Source organism: Arachis ipaensis, chromosome B1 (assembly GCF_059453495.1).
Source record: "Arachis ipaensis isolate K30076 ecotype BB chromosome B1, ASM5945349v1, whole genome shotgun sequence".
NCBI lineage: Eukaryota > Viridiplantae > Streptophyta > Magnoliopsida > Fabales > Fabaceae > Arachis > Arachis ipaensis.
In genome coordinates this window covers 23,908,952-23,916,810 of record NC_142436.1, presented here as the reverse complement: position 1 = coordinate 23,916,810, position 7,859 = coordinate 23,908,952, and the positions used below count along the sequence as shown (strand labels likewise).

The following is a 7,859-nucleotide window of genomic DNA, read 5'->3' as shown; positions in this document are numbered from 1 at the left end:
GTCTTCTTTGTGTTTTCTTTTAATTTTTCGAAAATTTGTGCTTTATTTTCTAAAAATTTTAAGTTTGGTATTTTTGTGCTTTTATTTACTTAAAAATTTTTCAAAAATTTGTTCTTGGTGTTCATCTTGATCTTCAAAGTGTTCTTGGTGTTCATCTTAACATTCAAAGTTTTCTTGTTTGTTCTCTGTGTTTTGATCTAAAATTTCTAAGTTTAGTATCATTTTGTTGTTTTTCTCTTCCCGCATTAAAATTCAAAAATAAAAAAAATATCCTTTCCTTATTTTACTCATAAATTTCGAAATTTTGCATTGATTTAGTCAAAGATTTTCAAAATCATATCTTTTTTTTAGTCAAGTCAATATTCTAATTTCAAAAATTGATCTTTTCAAATCTTTTTCAAAAATCAAATCTTTTTAATTTCTTCAATCATATCTTTTCAATCATATCTTTTTAATTAATTAATTAATTTAGTTTTCAATTTGCTTTTATTTTATTTTCTTGTTGTTTTCAAAATTTTATTTTGTTTTCCATTTATTTTACTTATTATTTTCGGTTACTTTTAAATAAAAAAATAATTCATATCAATTCCCTTTTCTCCATCATGGACATAAGAGGAAGTGAATAGTCCAGAAGGACTCTGGGGTCATATGCTAACCCCATTACAGCTGCATATGGGAGTAGCATCTGTAAACCTCCCATCAAAGCAAGCAGCTTTGAGCTAAATCCTCAGCTCATTATCATGGTGCAGCAAAATTGCCAGTATTCCGGTCTTCCACAGGAAGAACCTACTGAGTTTCTGGCACAGTTCTTACAAATTGCTGACACAGTACGTGATAAAGAAGTGGATCAGGATGTCTACAGATTATTATTGTTTCCATTTGCTGTAAAAGATCAAGCTAAGAGGTGGTTAAATAACCAACCCACATCAAGCATAAAAACATGGAGGCAATTAACAGACAAATTCCTGAATCAATTTTACCCTCCAAGAAGGATGACACAGCTAAGGCTGGACATCCAAGGCTTTAAACAAGAGGATCATGAATCCCTTTATAATTCCTGGGAGAGGTACAGAGGGATGCTGAGAAAATGCCCTTCTGAAATGTTTTCAGAGTGGGTATAGTTAGACATCTTTTACTATGGGCTTACAGAAAAAGCTCAGATGTCCCTAGATCACTCAGCTGGTGGATCTATACACATGAGAAAAACAATTGAAGAGGCTCAAGAACTCATAGATACAGTTGCTAGAAATCAACATCTGTACTCAAATAGTGAGTCCTCCATAAAAGAAGAGGCTATAGCAGTAACTATTGATCCCAATCCTAAAGAACAGATTGTGGAACTTAATCAGCAATTACTCCTTATGACAAAACAATTAGCAGAATTCAAAGAGATGCTCCAAGACACTAAAAATGCTAACAAGAATATAGAAGCACAATTGAATCAGACAAGACAGCAGCTATCTAAACAGATAACAAAAGAATGCCAAGCTGTCCAACTAAGGAGCGGGAAGACATTGAATAACTCAGCCCAAAGTAGCAAAAAGTCAAGAAAGGAACAAATGACAGAGGATGACCAAATCACTGCCCAAAATCCCTCTGAGGACATCAAGAGCCCAGAGAGGAATAACTCTGGTGTTCAAACACCAGAAAAGGGGGAAAAGTTGGCGTTAAACGCCCATTCCTTGTCCAGTTCTGGCGTTCAAACGCCAATGAGGGATCAGACACCTGCAAGTGCTGATAGTAACCCTCCTAAGAAGGCTTCTCCAACCACTCCTGTAGGGAATAAACCTGCAGCAACTAAGGTTGAAGAATATAAAGCCAAGATGCCTTATCCTCAGAAACTCTGCCAAGCGGAACAGGATAAACAATTTGCCCGCTTTGCAGACTATCTCAGGACTCTTGAAATAAATATTCCATTTGCAGAGGCACTTGAGCAAATACCCTCTTATGCTAAGTTCATGAAAGAGATCTTAAGTCATAAGAAGGATTGGAGAGAAATTGAAAGAGTGTTTCTCACTGAAGAATGCAGTGCAGTCATTCTGAAAAGCTTACCAGAGAAGCTTCAAGATCCAGGAAGCTTTATGATACCATGCACATTAGAGGGTGCCTGTACCAAGACAACCCTATGTGACCTTGGAGCAAGTATCAATCTAATACCTGCATCCACTATCAGAAATCTTGGGTTGACTGAAGAAGTCAAACCAACCCGGATATGTCTTCAACTTGCTGATGGCTCCATTAAATATCCATCAGGCATCATTGAAGACATGATTGTCAAGGTTGGGCCATTTGCCTTTCTCACTAACTTTGTAGTGCTGGAAATAGAGGAGCACAAGAGTGCAATTCTCATTCTAGGAAGACCTTTCCTAGCAACTGGACGAACTCTTATTGATGTACAAAAAGGGGAAGTGACCCTGAGAGTCAATGAGGATGAGTTCAAGTTAAATGCTGTCAAAGCTATGCAGCATCTAGACACATCAAATGACTGCATGAGCACTGATATTATTGACTCTTTAGTGGAAGAGATCAATATAACTGAGAGTCTTGAATCAGAGCTAGAAGATATCTTTAAAGATGTTCAGCCTGATCTGAAGGAATCAGAGGAAATAAAAGTACCTCTGAAAATCCCTCAGGAAGAGGAGAAACCTCCTAAACCTGAGCTCAAACCACTACCACCATCCCTGAAATATGCATTTTTGGGAGAGGGTGACACTTTTCCAGTGATCATAAACTCTGCTTTGAATCCACGGGAAGAGAAAGCACTAATTCAAGTGCTAAGGACACACAAGACAGCTCTTGGATGGTCTATAAGTGACCTTAAGGGCATTAGCCCAGCAAGATGTATGCACAAGATCCTATTAGAGGATGATGCTAAGCCAGTAGTTCAACCATAGAGGCGGCTAAATCCAGCCATGAAAGAAGTGGTGCAGAAAGAGGTCACTAAGTTACTAGAGGCTGGGATTATTTATCCTATTTCTGATATCCCCTGGGTGAGCCCTGTCCAAGTTGTCCCCAAGAAGGGAGGTATGACAGTGGTCCATAATGAAAAGAATGAACTGGTTCTCACAAGAATAGTCACAGGGTGGCGTATGTGTATTGATTTCAGAAGGCTCAATACAACCACCAGAAAGGATCATTTTCCTTTACCATTCATAGACCAAATGCTAGAAAGACTAGCAGGTCATGAATACTACTGCTTTTTGGATGGCTATTCAGGCTACAACCAAATTGCAGTGGATCCTCAAGACCAAGAAAAAACAGCATTCACATGTCCATCTGGAGTATTTGCTTACAGAAGAATGCCTTTTGGTCTCTGCAATGCACCTGCAACCTTTCAGAGGTGCATGCTCTCTATTTTCTCTGATATGGTAGATAAATTCTTAGAAGTCTTCGTGGATGACTTCTCAGTATTTGGAGACTCATTCAGCTCCTGTCTTGATCATCTAGCACTTGTCCTGAAAAGGTGCCAAGAAACTAACCTGGTCTTGAACTGGAAAAAATGTCACTTTATGGTGACTGAAGGAATTGTCCTTGGGCACAAAATTTCAAGCAAGGGAATAGAGGTAGATCAAGCCAAGGTAGAGGTAATTGAAAAATTACCGCCACCTGCCAATGTAAAGGCAATCAGAAGCTTTCTGAGGCATGCAGGATTCTATAGGAGGTTCATAAAGAACTTTTCAAAAATTGCAAAACCTCTGAGCAACCTGCTAGCTGCTGACATGCCATTTGTATTTGACACAGAGTGTCTGCAGGCGTTTGAAACCCTGAAAGCCAAGCTGGTCACAGCACCAGTCATCTCTGCACCTGACTGGACATTACCATTCGAATTAATGTGTGATGCCAGTGACCATGCCATTGGTGCAATGTTGGGACAAAGGCATAACAAGCTTCTGCACGTCATTTACTATGCCAGTCGTGTTCTAAATGATGCACAGAAGAATTACACAACCACAGAAAAAGAGCTGCTTGCAGTGGTTTATGCCATTGACAAGTTTAGATCCTATTTAGTAGGATCAAAAGTGATTGTGTACACTGACCACGCTGCTCTTAAATATCTACTCACAAAGCAGGATTCAAAACCCAGGCTCATAAGATGGGTGTTGCTTCTGCAAGAGTTTGATATAGAAATAAGAGACAGAAAAGGGACAGAGAACCAAGTAGCTGATCACCTGTCCCGGTTAGAACTAGTGGCTGGGGCGTCCCTCCCTTCCACTGAGATCTCTAAGACCTTTCCGGATGAGCAACTCTTTGCCATTCAGGAGGCACCATGGTTTGCAGACATTGCAAATTATAAAGCTGTGAGGTTCATACCCTAGGAGTACAGCAGGATGCAAAAGAAAAAACTAATTTCTGATGCAAAGTACTACTTATGGGATGAACCATATCTCTTTAAGAGATGCGCTGACGGAATGATCCGCAGATGCGTCCCTAGAGAGGAGGCACAGAAGATCCTGTGGCATTGTCATGGATCACAGTACGGAGAACATTTTGGAAGTGAGCGAACAGCCACTAAAGTCCTCTAATGTGTCTTCTATTGGCCTACTCTCTATAGAGATGCCCGAGAGTTTGTGCGTAACTGTGACAGTTGCCAAAGAGCTGGTAACTTGCCTCATGGTTATGCCATGCCTCAACAAGGGATCTTAGAGATTGAGTTGTTTGATGTATGAGGTATAGACTTCATGGGTCCTTTCCCACCATCATACTCAAACACTTATATTCTAGTGGCAGTAGACTACGTATCTAAATGGGTGGAAGCAATTGCCACACCCACTAATGATACCAAGACTGTGCTGAAGTTCCTCCAGAAACATATTTTCAGCAGATTTGGTGTTCCCAGAGTACTAATCAGTGATGGGGGAACCCATTTCTGTAATAAACAGCTTTACTCTGCTATGGTTCGATATGGAATTAGCCACAAAGTAGCAACTCCGTATCATCCACAGACAAATGGACAGGCTGAAGTCTCTAATAGAGAACTAAAGAGAATCCTAGAACGGACTGTAATTGCCCGTAGAAAGGATTGGGCAAGGAGCTTGGATGATGCTCTGTGGGCATACAGAACAGCATTCAAGACTCCTATAGGAACCTCTCCATACCAGCTTGTGTATGGCAAGGCTTATCATCTACCCGTGGAACTGGAACATAAAGCCTACTGGGCAACCAGATTCCTAAACATGGATGCTAAGTTAGCTGGTGAGAAAAGATTGCTCCAGCTAAATGAGCTGGAAGAGTTCAGACTCAATACTTTTGAAAATGCAAAATTTATAAGGAAAAAGCAAAAAAGTGGCATGACAAGAAATTGTCATCCAGAGTCTTTGAGCCAGGACAAAAAGTTCTACTATTCAACTCTAGGCTCAGATTATTTCCTAGGAAATTAAAATCCCGGTGGAGGGGACCATATGTGATTATAGGAGTGTCACCATATGGATATGTTGAGCTTCAAGATATTTATTCTGAGAAAAAGTTCATTGTCAATGGACAGAGAATCAAACATTATCTTGAAAGCAATTTTGAGCAAGAATGCTCAAAACTGAGGCTTGAATGAAGCTCAGTAAGAGTCCAGCTAAAGACAATAAAGAAGCGCTTGCTGGAAGGTAACCTAGCCATTAGCAAGTTATTTATTTTAATTAATACTTGTAGAGGTTTGATATACATTTTCATTAAAGGCTAAGCATCAAAATTGAAGGAATTCACAGAGTTATAGAAGGATTCAGTACAAAAAAGCAGAGAAAAGGAGCTTGCTGGCAAGAAAACGCTAGTAAGGGGCATTTTGGGCGTTAAACGCCAGAATGGGTATCATTCTGGGCGTTTAACGCCAGTAAAGGTACCATTTTGGGCATTAAACGCCAGATTTGCAGTATCCTGGGCGTTCAGCAAAATGCCCAGTGATAAAGGAGTTTCTGGCGTTTAACGCCAGCCAGGGTACCTAGCTGGGCATTAAACGCCCATAATGGCCAACAACTAGGCGTTAAACGCCAGAATGGATACCATTCTGGGCGTTTAACGCCAGATAGACAGGGGGAGGAGATTTTGTTTCCAACTTCAATTTTTTTTCAAATTTTCATGTTTTGACTCATAATTTTCTGCATAAACATATTTCAAACTTTCATCATTCACCCTCAATTCTCATCATTCAATAATTTTCTAAATTATTTCTCAAAATTCTTTCAAATCCTTTCCAAATCTTCTTTAACAACTTAAATATCTTCTCAAATTCTTTCCATATCTTTTCATATCTCTTTCACATTTTTCGAAAGCCATCCCCTCCTCCTATAAATATAGTTTTGGCCATCCCCTCCTCTACACCATTCGAATTTACCTCTTCTCCTCTCTCCTCCCTTTCCTTTCTTTTGCTTGAGGGCAAGCAAACCTCTAAGTTTGGTGTATTTTTCCATGATCACTGAGCTAAGACTCATCAAGATCATGGCACCCAAGGAAAAACAAACCAAATCAAGAGGCAAGAAAGAGAATACTCCAAAGAGTCTTTGGAATCAAGAGAGGTTCCTAACCAAAGAACATGCAGACCATTACTACAAAATAATAGGTCTGAGGTCAGTGATCCCGGAAGTTAAATTCAATCTGAAAGAAGATGAATATCCGGAGATCCAAGAGCAAATTCGAAATAGAGGATGGGAAATTCTAGCCAATCCTGAGACAAAGGTTGGAAGAAACATGGTTCAGGAATTCTACTCAAATCTGTGGCTGACAGATAAGCAGAGAATGACTGGAACCACTTTTCATACCTACAGAACCATGGTCAGAGGAAGAATTATTTACTTCTATCTGGACAAAGTAAGAGAGGTCTTCAAACTACCTCAACTACAAGATGATCCTGAATCCTTTAATAGGAGAATGGTGAGAGTAGATAAGGGGTTGGATCAAGTTCTAGAGGACATATGCCTCCCTGGAACTAAGTGGATAACCAATTCTAAAGGTGTCCTAAACCAACTCAAGAGAGGAGATCTCAAACCAGTTGCAAGAGGCTGGCTGGACTTCATTGGGCGTTCTATATTGCCTACTAGCAACCGCTCTGAGGTCACTGTCAAAAGAGCAGTGATGATTCATTGTATTATGCTTGGAAAAGAAGTGGAGATTCATCATCTGATTTCTTATGAGATTTACACAATTGCAAACAAGAATTCTACTGAAGCCAAACTGGCCTACCCAAGCTTAATTTCTCTGCTATGTAAAGATGCTGGGGTGAGGATGGGAGTAGATGAATTCATCCCAATTGAACACCCAATCACCAAGAAGTCAATGGAAGGACAAGTGCAAGACAACTCCATCAAAAAGAGAGCGCAGGAGTTCCTCCCAGAAATTCTTGAAATTGACTACTGGACCCGCTTAGAAGCATCTGTTACCAAGCTGCAGGAAGCTATGGAACAACTTAAGGAAGAACAGCAGAATCAAAACTGCATGCTCTGCAAGCTGCTGAAGGAACAGGAGAAGCAGGGGCGTGAGCTACAGGAGCTGAAGCGCCAGAAGCTCTCCTTTGAAGGACCAAGCACCCCACAAAAAGAGGGAGCATCAACCTCTCAAAATCAAGGTTGTTGAGTCCTAACTCTGTGATAACCTTTATTATTAAGAGTCTATTTTAAGAGTCATTTATTTTTCTGCTTTTAATTTTCTATCTTCTATTATTATGGGTCTGCTCTTATATTTATCTTTGAGTCTTATTTTTATTCCATAATCAATAAAATTAGAGTTTATGTCTTAAAGCTATGAATGTCCTATGAATCCATCACCTTTCTTAAATAAAAAGTGTTTTTAACTGAAAAAGAAAAAGAAGTACATGAATTTCAAATTTTAAAATAGTTTAATTATTTTGATGTGGTGGCAATACTCTTGTTCTCTGAATG

At 39.5% G+C, this 7,859-nt stretch overlaps 1 pseudogene; it reads left to right on the top strand.

The window, feature by feature from the left end:
• Positions 1-602: 602 nt before the first annotated feature.
• LOC148575979 (uncharacterized) lies at positions 603-3,384 on the top strand (annotated as a pseudogene).
• The last annotated feature ends 4,475 nt before the right edge of the window (positions 3,385-7,859 follow it).